The sequence below is a fragment of the Phalangium opilio genome, unplaced genomic scaffold (assembly GCF_054372755.1).
Source record: "Phalangium opilio isolate 3A_F unplaced genomic scaffold, DU_Popi_V2 ptg000003l_1, whole genome shotgun sequence".
NCBI lineage: Eukaryota > Metazoa > Arthropoda > Arachnida > Opiliones > Phalangiidae > Phalangium > Phalangium opilio.
In genome coordinates this window covers 13,066,668-13,087,256 of record NW_028324145.1, presented here as the reverse complement: position 1 = coordinate 13,087,256, position 20,589 = coordinate 13,066,668, and the positions used below count along the sequence as shown (strand labels likewise).

General features: G+C 41.9%; 1 protein-coding gene across 1 annotated transcript in view; it reads right to left on the bottom strand.

Annotated features, from left to right (window-relative positions):
- Window positions 1-20,589, bottom strand: part of LOC149717948 (nucleolysin TIAR-like) — a 223,007-nt gene that overhangs the window by 92,112 nt on the left and 110,306 nt on the right. The window lies entirely within an intron of this gene.

Sequence of the window (20,589 nt, the reverse complement as noted above, 5' to 3'; positions counted from 1 at the left end):
CCTTTTAGCGAACGGAATTTTTCAAACATTAGTCGAGCTAGTGATGAAGTTGAATTTAAAAGAAGTGACGCGTAAGTACTATTAAATCCACTGGCACTTCTCCCAAACAAAGTTTGCTCAACATAGTTACGATTAACGCGTAGTAAACTAGTGTCCCCCATTGGAAAAAGCAGAAAAAAGGAATAGAAAATCATATTCCAATCTGAAAATGAATTTCTGAGCTCCGAAATGATTCTGGGAATTTTATGTATGAGAATAACTTCACAAATTTCCGGCCTCTTGAACGACTTGGTCAAGCGAAGTGGGGGGTAGCCTAGCACGCGAGTGGATCACGTTTACGTCCAACGTGCAACCATCCAATTTTTCGCTTCATTCTTCAATCGGTTGAGATTTGACCACCGCCCAAGCCTTATTTCCGTCAAAAACAAGTACCCCTTCAAAATATATAAGACCCGACCTTTGACACTGGTATACCTTCGCGATGGAAAAAGTAATACACAGTCACGACGGAAGAAATCCGCCTCGTTAAGTTTGTTCTTCCGTCCCCGTTTTCGCGCTCAGTTTAGTTCCGAGAAAGAAATAAAGAGTGCCAGCCACTTACGAAATATGGCCGCTTCCTACTCCCCTATCTTCACTCCTACACTCGCCCGAAAAACTGTATCGGTCACGCGATCACGTGACATATAAGGCCTTAGGAATTTGAATAAAATTGAAAGACAATGTACGAGGGCAGCCAGCTCGCTCGCCTTGTAATCTAGATGACGTGAAACGCGCGAGCCAGTAGGTCAAAACTGTACATAATTAAAAAAACATGCCTTAAACACACAACTGAAACCTTCGTGATCCATTTATTTATTTATTTATTTATCAAGTATACATATTCGCTAAGCCTTTTTTGTCTAGGCTTCTATGCAAATAGAAAAAAGAGTGTTGCGCAAATCTAGTGCGTGGGGTATAAACTGAAGAAGCGGAAGGTGATGGATAGCTTAACGCGCCAAGAGAGAGGATGTGTTTCGCGTAATAGAAGTTTTCTTCCTTTTTTCCACCTAGCATCTTCTCGTCTCTCACCTTTTGGGAAATTGAATCAGGGATTGGGCTTAATGTTTCCCGCACCCCCGCGTTCTCTGGCACGAGTTGAGCAGCCAGGTTGGAAGAAAAGTCTCTAGCTCTCGCGCGCGACCTTCTTCGATCTGAAATTTTCATTCGGCGAAGAAGATTTAGGGGATTTGCGGAGAAGAAGAAGAAGACGAAAAAAAAAGGTATGGAAGTATAAAGAAGAGGCTTCCGAAATTGAGTGGTGGGTAGTCAGGGTAGAGCGGACCAATGGACCCAAAAGAAAGGATATCCCCTACTGACGTCATGAAGAGAAGAAAAGGAAGACTGGACTCGAAAATATTAAGCGAGTCAGTTAATAATGTAAAATTTTTGAATGTTTCAATGTACTACTAATAATTGCTTGGAAAAGCTCTAAAAACAATGTAGTGATTAGATAGTTTAACATAAACACTCGCTCGCCGGGTCAAAAACTGCTAGAAAGGCTTTGATAAAAGTACATGAGCAGGCGGCTGAGTATAACGTAATGTCACACACAACATTGACTACAGTTCAAAGGTAAATCGCCTCAAAACGAGTCCAATTCAATAAAAACGACGTCTACCTTCGACTCTGGTTTAATCTCGGAATGAAATTTAGTCTAGAGGGTCCACTATAGTATGGGTAAACACTGGGCGGATATTACCTCTACCTCATCCGCTCACGGACCAACCATACGGCAAAAAGAAAAACCAATTTCTCGTTAAGTATCGTCTTGTTCGCTATTTTACGTCATCGAGGCGATGCAGCGGCGCTCGCAGGCGCCTCCGGGCATTTCAAACATTTCCAAAGGGGGTATATATAAAGACACTGAGAAAGATTCGTTGCTGCCGCGTGGGCACACCTGTTTTCAATGGCCATCTCTTACCACCTCCCATATACCAAAGAAAGGGAACCTAAAGGGAAGCTCACTGGTGGGGAGGGGGGGAGGAAGAGGATGGAGGTCCAAAAATACCCCCTAGGGTTTCTTTTACTTTCAGGGATGAAAACGGAAGAGCAAGATGAGTGAGAGCGGAGAAGGAGAGAGAGAAAAGGGAATAAACTCGGAGAAGATACCAGGCATTAAGAGAAGACGTGTTTGCATTTCGGAAGCTCAAAAAGTACCGGTCTGAATAGAGAAGGAGAAAGCTTTTCGTCGTAGACATTTTTACAGACTTTCTATTCCCCCTCCCCTTTCATCTATCGACGCTGAAATAAGTAAGCGTGCCATGAAGAAAAAGTTATCTAGAATTTTCATTCAATGGAGAAACCAAAAGGTACTTGAAGTGACAAAAATTGATACTTTGAGGTTTTTATACGGTCTCGCGTATCGGTATACTTTGCATTAATTAAATTAAGCTTCAATATTTAATTAACCGGTTAATTAAACTTGAATTCGTAATAAGTTTACTGTAGTTCGTTTATTTCTTAACCGGAGGATTTAACATCACCTAATCCCAATTTCAGTCTCTATTTCGTTTATATTCACCGTGTCCCAACCATAATTCCAAATTCCCTTTATCACCAAGTATCTTCGCTACATTTGAAGTCAATTTTCCGGGCCACAAATTACCCAATAAAGTCAAGACGGGGGCAGCTTTTATGAGGCGAAACCTAGTTTATTTTTCACAAAAGATATTCCAAAAGAGAAAGAAAGAAAGAAAGGAAAAAAATGGAGGATAAGAGAGAGAAAGTAAAGCCCTAAGCCTTTCCTATCCCTAAAACCTCCTAAAAAATAATAAACAATGGAATGGATAGAGTACAATGGACAAGAAAAACGCGAGGAAGTATCGAAGGAGAGCGGCGCAAAATATAATAAACGACGACGCATAATCAACTCCAAGAAGAGAGAGAAAAAAAGCGTTCCGAAAAAAATCCTCTATATCCCGGAATACGTAATAAATCGACTTTCCAGCCAAAAGAGTGAAAACGCGGGATGCGGGATGTTAGAGACCGTAACAAAAACCACGCGGGTTCCAATGCCATTGTCGACAACATCCGATAGAAATTCTAAAGACATTTCCACCATACACTTTGCCACCAGTGACCAACCACGTGATAATGTCGAAAAAATCGAATAACGAAAAATATTAATATTTGTAACTTAAATTAACTATTTAAATTGATAGTAGTTAGTCACTGTCCTTAAAAGTACTTTAACAAGCGGTGAGAATACGGAGTTTCGTTTATACTTAATAATCCATCTTCAAAAGAAGAAATTTAGTTCAACATTTCGAAAAATTAACATTTGCACCGCGAAGGCAATACAATACAATAGCCTGTCCTAGAATAGAAAATACGGTGGAATATTTTTCCCTTACCGTCATATTGTACCACGTCGAAATGGTCCTTTAGGCAAATCGCCTAGACACCCATCGTCAGAGGAGATAGCGCGAAACCAAAAGAAGAAATATATCTAGACGCCGCCGCCGCTCTTTTTTTACACATCTAGATCTCTCTAAAACATCCTTTCCTTTTTCTCTGGAACTCGGAAAGCGCGGATATATTTAAAAGAGCAAAAATCTCGGATAGAGAGAGAGAGAGAAAGAGAGAAAAGGGAAGCGGAGGAGAAAAAGAAGAAAATTCTGTCGATAATGGGTTGAAACGACGACCAAGGGGATCCCAGAAGAAGGAGCTGCGCGCGCTAAACTCGGAATTGCCTTCTTTAACTAAAGAAACCATTTTTCGCCAAGCCAGCAGCCAGCCATATCACAAAAGCTTCACTTACCATCCTTAACGGGTGGAACTATTTCCAGATTCAACCTCGCTTTGAATCTTTCGAGCTACGATACTAAACCGAGGGAAACGTTGTAGACTAACGCCCAACTCCGACTGAACATTACGTCAGGGACGGATAAAATGGCCAGTCTGAAGCCAAAAAATAATAAGAATAACGGCCAGGATATTTCCCTAGAAGCCCAAAAGGAAACTTAGCCTAGACGCTAGGGATCTAAAAAAAAAGTAGGTCGGACTTTTATGTTTCATCCCAAACGTTCCAACATCCGAGGAAGATACAAAACTAAGGAGTAAGAGGGACGATTACTCTTTTTCTCTTTGATAATTTCCACATAACACTTAATGTCTCGCGCAGTCATCGCGACTCATTCTTCGTAAAAAACCCAAAAAAGAGTCGCTTTTAAACTTTGACCACCAACTTCCGTATTTAAACATTTGTTTTTGTTTGTAATAACAATAAGTTATAAATAAATCCATACACTACAAACAGCTGAACAAATAACGGCGAGTATATTTTTTTATATTTTCGAAACAAAAATAATAGATAATATAAGAAGAAGAAGAAAAGAAAAAACCTTTCCTTTGAAAAGTATTGAGACATTGAGAGGCGAACGGAATTTTCGCGACAAACCAAAGAATCTCCTTCTAAAAACTTTCGGACCGTTATATAATCTTTTGTAACCCGCTTTCCGCCAGACGGACCCAAGCACTTAGGGTCGCATTCCGGCTAGATGAAAAGACTAGCGGAAGACAATTGACTTCCATCGCCGGGAAACAAAGCGACTCGCATTGAGACTTGAGCCGACAAAGATTCTATCCTATCCGTTTCTACACAAAAACAAACAGGGTCTTTTGGAAGCAATATTGTTTTCCCCGTGTTTAGAAAACTTCTCCGCAACGATACGGACACGAATTTGTACCGAAAACCCGTTTTAAGAATTAAATTGTTAATCAAAAGGTAGCGTGGAACTGGCAAACGTCATTCTCACACGGCATTGAGGCAACAATCCCAACGCAACTCCCTGTATACGCAAACGAATCTAGCCAATGAAGGAAAGATTGCGAGTGGAAAGAAGTATAGAAACCGGATTTTCGTTTTGCTTGATTGAATGCTTAGTGGGGCAAAAGAAAAACACTGATCCCGACTCTGGCAGCTGCCATTTTCGGCGAAACAGTCCGACTAGATTGGACTGGCAACTATGCACCCACAACCTTTTTCGGAGAAAGACTCGAGAGTATCAAATAAAAGGCTCAACCTCGCAATTCCTACGCAAAACTGAATAAAATAAACTTTGACCTTGGTCTAAACAAAACCTGAACATACAGTTGCGTTGTAGGTACGTCACGAATTGCAAGAGCGTTCAAACATTCATGGTAGACTTGGAATGAATTGACGGTTGGACGATTTGATTTCAGAGAGACCGGAAATACTCGGCGTCACCAACAATTGAAGGAGAAAAGGAGAGTGAGAGAGAGTTTTAAAATCAAGGGTTTATTTTTTTCATCCTTTTCTTTAGAGGCAGGCACTCGAGACAAGGGAAGAGGGCGATGGAAGACAATCTAGAGAAGGAAGTTCCTTCAGTCTTCCTTTTAAGAGGTGAAGCGCGCCAAGAAAATGGCGGGAGATGTTCAAAGCACGCACTTACTGGATTTCTCTCCTAAGCATCTCTCTCTCATCAATGGCCATTCAAACACTACGAAAAGAGCGTTATCTACCAGGGATCGTGGATGAATGCCGTGACACCCTGGCGCGTCTGTTCATTCGCTTTTCTTCATGGATAAAAGTCTAACTCTCTATACCGCGTTTTCTAATTTATTTTTTTCTCCCTTATTTGTTTGCACCAAAAATGAATTAACCTTCAGTTTTCAGAGGTAATTTTTTCTATCATCTCGCAGCACCTCACGACAGTTGGGACACGTTAGAATTTTAAGGAATTACATAACTTCGCGTTCATATTGTTGTCAGGGATGGATTGAAAGTCGTTTATCGCGTGGCTCGCGAGCGCGAGGTCCTCCCTTTTGACGTCGCCCGTTTGCGCCAGCCAAGAAACGTTAATCGAAACGTCAACGTCTGCAAAAGGGAGAGACGCGAAACAGATCGGCTTAATTTCGCGTGTTGAGAAACGCTACGCCATCACCTCTCTCTCTCTCTCTCTCTCTCTCTCTCTCTCTCCTCTCCTTATCCTTCCGTACTCCGTATAGTTGGAAATCTCATAACATCCTATAAATTAACCCCCTTTTCCTACCATAAACAGAAAGAAGAAACTGAAGGAAACAATATTAACGGTGGAAAGATTGCGCCTTAAATATCCCAACATAGGCGCTTAAGACTTGTCACCCAAGAAAAATATTAAAGTCGAAAATATATGATGAATTATCTAAGATTTATCGACGTATAATTCCTTAATATAGGATATAAAACAAAATAGCGCAACATTTTGCGGATTAAGGTGGATTAAAAGCTGCCAAAAACGTCTACCGCAACGCAAAGATTAATTATAATATTTCTTAAGACTTTTACTTAATCCCAAATGAAAATTAATATATTTAACAGCCAGTAAGATTAATGGCCCATAATACTGCGTGGTTATTTCCAGCCCCAAACTATCCTCCTTTATTTAGGAATAACCGTCTGACCCCTAGAAAAGGTCACAATGTCAAAGGTCACCGTCCTTCCCCATCAAATACAGACACAAACACATAAGTCCTGGCGTGATGGCAAATGAAGGTATATACGAAAAAGCAATTTCTTTAGTTGGTCACGAGGGTGTGTTAGGGTCAAAAATAAGGCTGCATGCGACGGACGACCCCGAAGGGAGAGGAAAAAAACCAAAAATATTTAACCTCATTCTATAAATAGGTTCCCGACGACACTTTTTACGTTTTTCTATCGATTTTGGGGACCAACACCAAACACGGAAAAGATTGAGAGATAAAAAAGAAAACCTAAATCGAAAAACATTTTTTTTCTGGTTGTATATATATCAAGGCACAGGTATCTACAGACGCATTTACTGGTACCAAGGCAAAGGCTAAAATAACTAAGGAGGAAAAAACCCTTCCAGACGTAAAGGAAGCCTTTTAAAGGGCGCGTAGAGGAAGATGGGTAGCCTGAGGGGTTGCATCGCGATCTTAACGTCGTCGACGGAGAGCTAAGACTCGTGGCGAGTGACGCGAGAAGCTATGACAAGGAGGGATCGGCCAGAGTGGGCTTAATAAACGTCAGGCCGGTTCCAAGCTCTAACTAGCCTAAGACTTTGATGTCGCGAGCCCGAGCCTCGACTTCAAATACACCCTTCCCCTCCCACAAATGTTTGGGATTTTCACCCTTATAAGGATCAACGGAAGGTCATAACGCGACGAAGTTATCTTCAAGGGCAACCGTAACATTTTTACAAAGGTTCGATCCACACCGGAGAGCGAAACGTTTTTATCATTTACTTCCAAATTATGAACCCAGAGAAGAGGAATGAACGGAGGATGAAGAGGAGAAAAAAATGCTTGGGAGGAAGAGATCTTTTTGGTTATCGGCTAGCACCCTATTTCTTCCTTAACGAGCTCCTCTCTTCCGGCTAGGAGCTGTAGCTTAAGCTCCAGGGAAAAACCTCCTGACTAGCTCGCTCGGTTTCCTCCGCTTCTCGCGGCTCTAACCGTTTTCTTATTGAGCAACTTCTTAACGCCATACGAGATTATACTTCCAAGAGCGAGTGGGAAGCGAGAGAAGAAAAAAAAAATCCCCAATTTATCTTTCTAGGAAATTATTTTATATCCCCTTTCATCGAATCCCTTGATATTTTGGCATAATACAGATAGGTGTCGCGAGAACGTCGTCGTGGGAAAACTGTCGAGTTTTCAGTTCAGCGTTCTTCGCTTATCCAACTCTGAATCCAGCCCGCAACTTTTTCGCCATGTCCTCCAGGTCTTTCCAGATGGACATAAATATATCTTTCCCAAAGAAACCCAAAAATATATCGGATGAAACATTCATGGAAGCAAAGCCAAAGAAGAGAAGAGAGCGTGGAGGGGAGGGGGTTGAGGTTTCGGCCACTAGGTTTTGACCCTCGTCCAAGACGGCACAGTGCCATCAAATCAATCATCCCTACAGGAACAGTCAAAAAATCAAACGAGAGCCAGAAGACGTCGGGGGGGGGGGGGAGAGAGAAGAGGGTTAGCCCAACCGAAAGGAAACCCGCTGGATAGTGCGAAGGGATGGCAAGGGGGTTGAAGGCCTGGTGGTCACAACTGATTAGCGACGGACGACGTGACCTTCGACCTAACTTCGCATCTGTCCAATTGTAAGATCGCGCGCCGTGGCCAGAAAAAAAAATAAGGGACACTTTGACCAAAGGGGGGCGGAAAGGGGGAAAATAGCACTTATAACGGAGTTAAAGAAGGGGGTCGTGAACTGGGGACATTTTATAGCTTCTGGTCAGCTGCTGGAGAGAGAGACAGAGGACGCGGAAAGAAAAAAGGGATGGAAGATGGGGAAAAGATGAAAAAATGACCATTTGACTCTCAGACGCGCGGCCGGAAAGGGGTCAAAAATGTCGCCAAAGAATATATACTTAATGTATCGCTTTTTTTTATTTTTTTTGTGTATGGAGGATGGGGTGTCCCTTCAGTTGGCTTCCCTGTTAAATTGATCGATTCTTTCGGGTCCATCGGGGGTCATTTTTCCTCGAACTTCTACAGATTTATATAAAATAGTAATACAATATCGACACATTTAGGCGTGAAAACAAAACTGGGTTAAATTCGACAGTCCATCTCGATCACGATGTCCTACAGTTTCTACACCATATCTCATGGGCGGTTATAAATATGAAAGCCAAAGGAGACAGCTAGGTAGCGTGTGAATTAAACAGAACTACCCCATAGGTGAGATCGGAAATAAAAATAAAAAAGGGTTCATAAACAATTTCAAATCAACGGGCAACTTCGATGTAAGAGTTTCTCTATACGCCAAACTAGCAATTGAACCAGTACACGGATGATGCTTTAGATATTTGATGGGCCAATTCTTATTACCCTCTAGGTAGTAGAAAGGGCGGCGGGAATGACTCGAAAAGGGAATATAATGGCTTTATTGCTTTCCCGGAGAAGAATTCGATAGAAAGGGAATCACCCGTAAGGCTCCGAGAAAACAATCGCATTTCCGAAACTATATCCTGCACTACGATCGGAAGTGAAAATTATCGAGAATCTAAAAATATCTCAGGAAACCTTAAGGCCAAGAAATAATTCAAGGGAAGGTAACATTCCAATTATAACATTTACCAATCAGTCCTTACACCAATTAAAGATTAGCCCCCGTGACATTGTGTAAATTGAACTTTTACCCTTTCTTTTACTACTCTTGTCGAAGCGATTGAAAGTAAACAAGCTAACTAGGGTTCAATCACAAATCAAAGCCTGTAAGGCCAAACATCGTTCCAAACGGAAGAAGGGAAAAAAAAAACTAAAACCAGCAAAAGAGAAACTTCAATCGCTGTAGCGGGAGGTCCAAGAGGCCTTAGAGATGCTAGGGATTTCCTTTTGATCCCTAGTAACAATTAGGGCCAACGTAACGGTTTACAAGAAGATGGGAGTCGACATAAAGACGGTCGTAATGAGCGAGCATGGTCCGTACGGAAAAGAGAATCTCCAAGTTTGTAAGCTTATATACGTTAAAATGTCAGATGGCCGGGATTGAGAGAGAGGTGGGGGTGTAAAAGGAGCTAGGAGGGTTCATTTCCAGTACCAAAGCCAAGCTAGGAAGGTCCAAGTGGAGGGGTGAGAAGGCAATCGATGGTCCTTTTTCGTGTCCAGTTTGAGGCGAGTCAATTTCATCTCTAGTGTAGGCCAAACGCGACCAACGCCGGTTATCAGCGTCTATAGCTCAATCCTCGATATGTTCCCCTTGTCAGACGCAGCCATTCTCGAGAGGACATAAACACGGGAAGCTTGTCATCCGCAACGCGCTCTTTACCAACCCTCCAAACCTTCCTTTTTGCCTCATCTCACGCACCGTTCCCCCCCCCTTATTCCTTTCGTGTTACGAGTACGACGTCATTTCATTCAAAAGGACCATTTTGATACAAGGACAGAGCGGTTCTTCCATCGCGCCTGTGGTACTGTTGAGACAATATTGGGTTAGGACTCCGCGGCATTGGGATCGTTTTAGTCCATACGGTTCTTACAGTTTTTTGAGCAAATTGGAAGCCAACTGATGGAATTCGGATTCCGGGACTAGGAGTATATACCTTTATGGGATGTCCGTGGGACGAAGTCGAATAAGGTAGGTTACCGTTCTTAATGCCTACAGTCATAGACTGAAAAAAATCATGGCGACATTTCGCGGGAACACCTTCTAATCTCGTAACTGGGTATAGTAAACCAATGTTCCAATTAGCTACGTCTCTTCACATTATAAAGTTAACAAAGATGTTTCAAGTGATAGCCCTGGTGGCATTTAATTTGTTTAAGAATCAATCAAACCAGCTAACTCTTCACCCGGTTTTTCCTTTCAATTCGTCGATGGAATATAGTTAAGACTTCTATTTACCAGTTTTTCCAACTAGAAGATGTTAGCGTGGCACTAGGGGAAGATATTTTTTTAGGTGGAAGTCAGGGAGCTATATATCTACACTGCTGTCGTTTCGTGGAAAAGCTTCTTTCATTTTCAAATTGCTCGGTTACGGAAGATTGGTGGCGGTGCTACAGGAATGCCGTATAGAACTTCGCTATAGCCCAAGTATAGAGGTATCTTCTTTCGTACGATTTTTACGACGAAAGGGTTTCCCGTTATGGCCCTAGCCTGACTCTCTCTATCTCTCCTACGATGGGTGCACGCGGCCATGTGAATCTCGATAGCTACCTACCGAGTTTTCAACTTTTTCAAACAACTCTCGTAACCAAAACGACAATTTTCTTTGGAAAGAAACATCGATATCATCGCGATGAGTTCCCGCACCAGTTCAAAAAGATATTTAACACTACACGTATCAAGAGACGTATACGCCGAGTTTGAAAGATTATTTTTTGTAAACATCATCTTTCCATAGCAATTAGCAACAATACTAAACCGTTACGAAAATCTTCCTTAAAACGCGCGTCTTGTCCACAACGCTCTACGGTGTACGATGTGACCAACATTTTTTCCCTAAGGCGTCCATCCAAGCTAATCTATCCCTACTGGAACGTTACCATTATTCCCTCTATTTGATACCTTGGCAATATCACACCCATCTCTGGCACTAAAAGAGCGAGCCCGTTACCATTCCTTATGTAAAGAATAGCGTAAAAAGTACAATCCATTCAAATTATGGTTGCCTATGGCTTGCTTTTTTCTTGGGGTTTCCTCCCTATCCGATGGCTAAAGGCAACCCACAAAGAAAGAAAGAAAAACAAGCAAACCCATCTTTTTCTTTTGCCAAAAAATAAAGAAACACAAAGTAGAGAGGGGGGAGTGATGGCATAAACAACAACCATTAAAATGATTTCTTACCTTGAAGAAAAGCGGGGTTTAAATAAATAGGAAAATTCCGAAACAAAAGTATTTCTTTGGACAACCGTAAAAATGAATGGCTCGAAAAGCTTTCAATACACATAGATGGATACCAGAGAGCCCGGTCTGGGCAAAAGGAAGGATAAAGAGTGGGCGGCTTTCTACGCTACGCTGGGGCGGACAGCGGAGTGGGGGGCCCAAAATGGGCCAAAGAGAAAGGGAGAAGTGTAGGACTAACGCGGCACACACGGTCGTCGTGAAGAGGGGAAGAATAATGCGTCTCTAGAAACATTTATCTTTTGGAAAACGAGCAAAAGATCTATATAAGACCCAGAATGAGACACGAATCTCCGAGAAAAAAAAAATATCCAGGTCTTTTTCTTGGTTCTATCTTTTCCGAAATAGATCAACGAGAAATGAAGCTATTCCTCTATTCTTTACAGATATTTGGCGTCTAAGCCATCTAAAATCGTTTGATAATATCGCGTTAACCTATTACTGGCATTCCTCTAAACCCCAACTTCTAACGGGGGACGATTTTAGCCAATAAGCGATCGGAGAGAGGGGTGGAGAAGAAAAAAAACTAGGTTTCACGTCTCCCTGTTTATATTGAGCGAAAGAGCGCTTCGCGTGACCCTTCTACTGACCCTCGTCCGGCAACGACACGAAAAGGGTGGGTTGTTCTACCGCGTACAGTCCCAATCTCGCGAGAGAAAAAAATTACTACAGACCTTTATAAAGGAATGATGGTCAGGAAATATATAATGCGTTAGAACGCGCACCCATAGATTCGAAATGGACAGACCATAATGCGAGTAGAGGGGGAAAACATACCGGAAACACGAGACGACAATAAAACTTTGATTAATTACTTTGATTTTTAATAGAGCTGCTGGACAAATTCAAGCTTAACCTTGTCGCTTTAAACAGTTTTCTGTTAGAAACACCTGTAAGAAATATTCCACTAATTCCTTCAAACAACGAAAACCAGAGAAATATCAATACCCAGGATTTCAAAAGAAATTTGATCAAAAACCTTCTATCTAAGAATCTAACAGAATCTATTTTGGGATACAGGCTGGGTCCTGTACGAACGATAGATATATGTTCCAGCAGCGAGAATGAAATAGTGGTGTTATACAGGAAGGCTATTTTTATAAGATAAGGAGAGAGGAAAAAAAACCTAAATAGGCATAAGCCAGATCGAGCAAGATGTTTTTTATGGCCCTACATAAATGTATTGAAACCGTTGCGCACGCATTTCCAGCGCTCCAGAGAAAGTTGGGAAGATGGTGACGTGGGAGGCTGTTTCTTATAGAGACTCGAGCTGCTTTTATGGCATGAGAGAATAGAGAGAGAGAGAGGGAAGGCCGAACTTACAGGGGTTTGAGAGAGAAGAGAAAAAAAGGATTATCGAAGCAGCTGACGTTTGAATTCAAGATCACTTCGTCGCCCGCCCAGAGTCCAGAAGACTAAGGAAGGAGAAGAAAAAAATCCTGGCGAGCGGCTACCTCAAAGGACACCGGCTGAATTAAAAACGAGACGAGGAGAGGGAAAAAACAGCTGGACCCAAGTACCTTTCTTGATATGTGCGGAATATGTTCTTAAGGTGGACCATAACACCGCAACTACGCGTAGTCTCTACGTTACGTAGTTGAAAGGGAGAGGAGAGATCCGCTATAAAGAATAAATCGCCTTTACCCTGGATTCAAAAAACTACAGACGATATGATACGTCGAATGAAACCGAAAAGAGATATTAGTCTTTTACGATTCAATGCAGCAAAAATAAAGATTTTTTCTTCCCTTGAAGTGGTGCATGGTGACGTCAATTTATCCACTGACTCAATGTGACTTAACATTCGTTAAAAGAATGCTCAAACTTCTTTTGGAATACACTGGTATGTGTACAGCAACGGACCCTTGGGCTACAATAAGCGTGCTCTGGAAACTAAGTCGCACCACTATAACTTGTATCCTATGATGACACAAAAGTCAATACTAACGTTCAGTAAAGATGCCCTCTCCATCCTTTAGTTAATATTTACCCGAAGAATTAATATAAATAAAGTAGGCCAATAACTAAATTTTTTTAGGTTACGAAAATGATAAAGATGTTTTGGAAAAAGGAAAAACAACCTTTGAGTTTCTCGGAAAACACATAATCGATCGAGCTCATTGACAATCTCGAGATTTCTCTCTCTCTCTCTCTCTCTCTCTCTCTCTCTCTCTCTCTCTCTCTCTCTCTTATCTTTTATCTTTAAAGAAATCTTTATAAGCAGATTCCGGAGAAGAGATTCGTCCAAGAAATAAAAGAGAAAGGATCCGGTAAAGATCGTTCGGCACTTACCCTTTCTCCAGTCGCGCCCACCCCGTTCCAATTTCCTTCCATTGACCGCTAGATAGCGAAAGGCGAAAGAGAAACCGGCCCAACACCCGGAAAAAATGACATCTAAAGAAACTAGAACGTTCGGACTAGACGTGGATGGCTTCAAAGGCAGACAGTTAGTTCGCACTTGAGCGGCTTATATTTATATGTTCAGAGGGCAAAGGGAAAAGGGAATCACTTAAAATTAAAAATTTCGAAAGACACCGTCACCGTCGCGTCGTGAATATTTTTAACTTCAGTATGTTAGAAAGAAAATACCATTAATTGTTAGCGAGTTTTAACTCCAGTATTTATCACGGTTAGAGAGGGTCGAAAACGCTTATGAGTGATTGTTGGAACCGCGTCCTTTTACGATAGTTGTTAAGCGCCAAAAACCCCGTTCGTCTCTTTTTCGTTTACAACATTAAGCTCGTAAGCGGATTAAAAGTGCCAGTGGCTTTCGTTGTACCGTAATACCAGGGAAGAAACCTGCTTTTGGCGTTTTCAGAAGATTAAATAAAACACGGGGAAGGGAAAAGATGACTTCCAGAAGAGAAGGGACATAAATAAGGCCGCAAAAGATGAGAACGCGTCTTGGGGCCTGGTAGGAAGGGAGAGAAGTAAGGCGGGCGAGAGAGCAGGGGGAGGGGGTAAAACATAACGAAAAAAGATCTTTTAGATGAGCTGATAGCGAGGATGACCCGGTCTCGCTCTATCCCATTTCCACATCCACGAAAACCCATTCCAGGAGAAGGAAGATTCCTCTTTTCTATCATAGACCCGGGGTACCCAACCATTCCTGAGAGTCCGAGAGGAGATCATAGACGGTAGAGAGAAGAGAGAGGAACGAGTAACGACCGGAAGTCCACATTCCGGGCTTCATCGTCTAGGGAGGAAGTGACGCGCCCCGGTCCGTAACGAAATGGGGTAAAAGAAGGGGGGGGGTAAAAAGGGTTACACGAGAATGGGGAAAAGGCCCAAGATACAAAGCCTAAAAGAGATGAGATGGCGAGCTAGTAATGATGGTAAAGTTTCGTAAAATGGATTAAAACATATCCAAGACGTGAACATAAACATTTTGAGAATCTATATCGGAAAAAACATTTAACAACATTATCTACATATGACGTAAGAATGAGCAGTCCGAACCAGGAATCATTTAAAGTAAAAAAAAAGAAAAAGCTATGCCCAAGTTCTGCCGATAAATAAATGATTAGAAGGACTGGTTCCTAAACGAAACTTGGCCTTAAAAAATCGATATGGGGGTTTACGTAACTCCGAAATTAAATTATCCGGAAGACGGACAAGGGTTTTGGAAAACGCCAAGCGCTGATGCAGCCGGAGAAATATAAGTCTGAAGAAAGAATGAAATAAAAAGTACTCCGGGATTATTTTACGTCGACTCGACAAGGCGTTTCTTTTCGCGAAAACTCTTATTACCAGCGACTGGAGGAAGATCAAGAATTTACTCATATCCTTCAAAAATATTCGACCATAGATTAAGTCAACTTCTAGTTGTCACGGGGTCTTTAATACGGGACAGACCGTCAAACCACGAAAGGTACAACGAGAGTCATAGTTTAATACGTGGATATTTAAACAATTACAATCGGTGATGAAGCGTCATCCGTAAGAATTTTGTTCATAAATGTTCATTATTTATGCGACGATTGAATGAATTCATGGCGAGGGGTTCAAGGGGGAAATAGTGGACGAATCAAGAAGGAGAAAGGCGCTGGAAAAGGAAAAGAAATAAGAGGGCGGCTTGAAGAGGGCGCCAAAAACTAATTTCAAAGAGGAACGAGTCGGGCGGAATGGTAAAAATGAACGAGAGAGAGAGAAAAAGAGGGGGAGAGAAAAGGGGATCACGAATTTGATTCGAGGCGAAAAATTCCTAATTAAGTTAGAGAAATTCGTTCGCAACGCTGAATGGCTACTGGTACCCTGCGCGTACATACATACATACAGTCGGTTCAACGTATTCCAACCAATGCAGCCACCAATAACCCACGCTAATCGAGCAACGGTAATACATACACGCCTTCACCTTTCCACCCATTAATTGAAAGAACTTGAACCAGATTCAGAGTTGAAGGATAGACCATTTATATCCAAAGCACGCGCAACCTTGTTCCATACCTTTTGACATTTTAATAGTAAGTACCGCGTTTTAATTCCGTCAAAGACGGGGAATGGGTTCGCTCTAGTCTTAAATCAAAAAGCCCGGTCGAAATAACAAGTATACGTGTACTTAGACCCCACCGTTTCTTAAACTTTGTTTCGAGTCTATGATTTCTTTTCTCCAAGAGGAAAATTCAGTGGCGACCTTTTACTAATGTGACAGACGGAGAACCAATGTCGACCATTTTTCCGAGAAAGCGTGTAAGTGTAGAAGTAAATAAATTCAAAGTTAAGGGGGAAGAAATGGCGTCCTTTTCGGTGGGGACGCAGGAAGAAGGCAGCCTTTAGTTTCAATCTAATCCACTTCCGGTTGGTGGTAAAGAGAACGAAGTTGTCTTAAAGCAAAGTCCCCAAAATATATCTCTAGCCGGACTCACGAAGGGATCACGATGGGTATCTGGAGAAAAAAGGTGACCTTCCCCCATCTCTACTCCTTTATAACATCAGAGACACAGAAAGAGAGAGGTTTAAGCCCTTTAAGGGGAGAAAACAGACTGAGGCAGTCAGTTCCAGCTGCTGGTCGTCATAGAACGGGCCAAAAGATACAAGTCGGACAAGCACCATCCTTCATACGATGTAGAAGTATGGCCAAAAGGCTTCCTTCTAATCACCCCTTTCCCCAATGCAATGTACTGGGTTCTGGCTCTCACAAACACGCGCACATTTACACAACCCTTCTCTCTCTCTCTCTATCTCCTTTCCCCCCCAAAGTCTGACCCATAGCGCGCGACTCTACGTTCCTAGCTACGTCAAAAATTCCATATACGAGGAAAGCTCTTCGTTTTGGAGCTAGCTACGTGGGAAGAGACCGAGTTACTGTAAACTACGAGCTAAGAAAAGCAGACAGTGTATGTTTTGGATAAAGCGGGAAAACATAGAGCTCAAGTGGAGAAGAGAAAAATAAGAAAAGACAAACAGAAAACCGCTGACAACGAAATTAAATTAACTATGGATGAAAAGCGTACGAGTACAAAATAAGAACTTGTAGGAAGAAGAGCGACTTCAAAAACCAAATGAACGTTGCGATGAAAGATTAATGACATCATATTTAACAACGTAACTGGCACGATTCCAACCCCCTACTTGAATTAAGGTTCAAAATGATACGGTTCCGAGCATCAATTCATAAACTCTTCAAAGAAAATAACTGGCGTTACGGTTAAACTCAGCAATGGAACTATTTAGAAAAATAAATAAATTTCCTTTCATTGCGTTGGAAAAGCGTCATAACCGATTTGGAAAATATCGGGATAAAATAAATATCATCGGGGACATAGTTAAGGACGTATTAATGACATCTGGGGAGCTGATATTAAAGAGTCCTTCCGGGGATGTCTCCACGCCAACGTTACCCCTTCCCCTCCTCGCCGTAAACGAGTCAAAAAGAAAAAAGGAACCATTGGTATATAGGAAAGATGGGAGGGGGGATATAAGACCCTTGTTAGTACTCTCTTCCCGCCAAAGAACGTATTGAAGTTGGCAAAATGATGGTGGGAGGCTGAAGATGAGCCCGAGGGAGAAAAGGAAAAAGGCGGATAACTGATGAGAAGATATCAATCAAAGAGGAGAGGACCCTAGCTCGCGGGCACATCCTCGTAGTCGCTCCTCGCGCCCAATTAAAACTGGGGGAAGAGAAATTAAAAGGACTTCTAGACTAATTAAGTCGCGTACTTTCGCGTCAATCCCGTTTCGATAAAAACGTGGCGAGCCCTCGGGAACGTAACCCCCCCCCCCCCGGAATCAAACCAGAAATAGCTTCGGGGGAAAACATCTCAAATACGTTCTTGGGAGCTTTTCAAGTTTACTTATCGCCAATTAGACCAGGAGTGTTTACAGATATTCCCCCGAGGTGATAACGAAAATCTTAAAAACACGTTTAAAGCTTGGAAGGGATAAAATTCCTCAAAGAAAAGCGAGCCACCTTGTAGAGTTATAATTGACAAGCCTAATAATGTATTCTCTCAGAGCGCCAACGAAAAGAATCGCAGTTACGACGTATCTGCCCAGAAAAGGTCCCCAATCGAAGACCGATTGAAAATGGTGTGGCCTTCCTTACCAGGAGCTAATAGCAAAAGTAACGGTTATAAAGGACAACGAACGAGCGCTCAGGGGATACCAGTAACCTTTCTCGGTCCTCAACCCCCTTGGTGAAAAAAAAGGGCAGCAGCGGGGGCGAGAAGGGATAATTATCCACAAATTACCCGTTTAACCTTCGATAGTGGGACGAAGGGGGTGATACTAATTTAATCATCTATAAACTTTGATTAGGCGCCTTCCAAAAAGACTAGTCACTCGATAAATCGTCAGCCGTGGTTTCGAAAATTAGCCCAAGATTCGAGTAAAAAAAAAGTATTCAGCCTTGAGATAATATATTATAGTTGCTCATAGAGGATCGAATGAAACCTAGCTCGTATTTTTTACCTATTTTGGTGTTTTTCATTTAGGGAAAAAATATTTAAAGTTTTATTGAAGCGGTGTTTAAATCCAGTTACAATTTTGCATGACGCGATACCATTCTTCAACGTATCTTACCATCTATCATTTAAATAAGAGGGTTTAAGTATAAAGTTTATCGAACTCGCGCTAAGCTACCCTAGCTTAAACCTTCGGCAATACGTAACGAGTGAGCTGAAGAGTTTGAATCATTTTAAAACTCAATCGTATCTCAAGACGCTGTAAATTTCTTCGAAAGACAAACGAGCTTAGTGGAGCGAGTTAGAGACCGATAAGCCAAACTAAAGCGCGTTATGTTCCTGGGAATTTTTGGGCATAGGAAGCAAAATGTGAACCCAATCTATCTAAACGTGGAAAACAGCGAAGAAAGATAAAGACTCTTTCTCCATCTATAGGAAAAATGGCATACAGTAAACCGGGAAGAGGCTACGAGGTGATTTCCGATCGGAGCTAAGGGGGAAGAGTAAAGGGAAGCGCCTAGCTCAGACGCGAAACGGAAGTGGAAAAGTGGCAACCGGAAATGGGCAGCCATAAACGGCGGTGAACTCGGGGGGGGGGGGGATACCCGGCCAAACCCATTATAGCTCTCAGTTCGATAGATGGCGAGACAAACGATCGCCCATCCTTCCCATAGCGCGCTACCTCTCCCCTCAAACTACCATTTACTTACGATAAAACAAATAAGGACAACATTCCTACCAGAAAATCGAACCCTAATCATAATAATCAATGCCCCGAGAAATGGGTATACAGCAATAATAGGTTGAATGCTTAAGTATGGCTGTTATCGACTCTGTTTTGTGAAATATACTGTATCCACTGGTTAGAGCAATGACCTTCTTTTTAAAAAAAATCTTACTACACAATTTTCTATTTCAATATCTACCAGAAACATTTTTCAAACAATCGATATTGAACATCGATTCGAAGCAACATTATCCAACGGATAACTACCGTAACATAAAGGTAGGAGGGGTTATTTTCATGGGCAATCTTGAATAATAAAAACCTCTTTGGATTTGTGGCCATACGGTACTCGCACGCACGACAGGAAAGATGGAAGGCTATTTGACTCGATTTCGAACGTGGTCTGACAGAGAAAGAAGAAGAGGGCAAAGAAAAAAAAAATACCCTCTTACCAGCACACAAAAGCGAGGCAAATTACTACGGGTACTCGAAATACCTGGACCTTCCATCCAAGAATGGGTGGTTATATTCTTTCGATTTAGTCGATTTTTATCCTAAATTCGGCCCATGAAGAAGAAAAAAACTTGACTGAGAGAAGAAAATTTTTCCTGTATCTGACAGGCGATTTTCAGCGTTATCTTTTTTTTTTTACCGCGGAGTTTAAGAAAAGCGAAGATAGGTAGGTAGGTAGGAGAAGCGGGGGTGGTACCAAAAAAAAAACCGCAGAGCTACGACGAAGGGTAAGGTTTTTTTCCTTCTTCTTCTTCTTGAGAAAGGCGGCTCACGTATGCCGATTTTCAAAAGGGGATACTTTATCCAAGAGAACCAACCGCCAGCGCGGTTACGTGTAAGGCGAACCCAAGCAGGTTCAGTCGAGCTTCGTTTCTGCTCGCTTCTTTTATAAACGGTCAGGGGTTAGGTTTAAGGATGGTCTCCTTTTATAAGATGAAATGGTTGAGAAATATATCGGCCTATTCTTAATCTTAGATATCACTCGCGAAAGGTAACACCTACGTCATTTAATCTTTCATATTTGAAATGTAATGACTTGGGCAATCACAGTGACGCAAATTTCATAGAAAACTCGCGAGAAACAGCTATTAGACCAGTTGCTATTACTTTTCATTAAAAAGTTTAAAGTAATTTATCATGAATATTAAATTTAAGAGTAATATATATAATTAAGAGCTCCCATGAATTTCAGAGTTGTTCCTCAGGCATCTAATCTTCTAACCCTAGTCCGCCTCTGCATCTTTTTTTCCGAATCGATAGACCGGGGTTTTTTGGGTGGGTGGGGGGCGGAAGTAAAGGAAGTAGATTCTTGGTCGAACCTATACACCCCCGTCCTCGTAACGTTCCTTAGGAATTTTTTCCCAAAGCATTCGGAAACTGACCAACAAACTCTGAAATTCTTTCCACACGCCAACCAGAAAAAAAAAAATAAAAACGGTTTCCAACCCAGCGTAACCTCCAGAAAAAGGGAAGGGGTATTTTTTTCCAGCTTTTACTCGAGTTTCTGGGTTTCGAAGCGAACTAAATTGGTCTTCTTTCAAACATTGAACGGCACAGTAGGGACCTTGTAGGTCGTAATAGGGGCCCAAAACGTC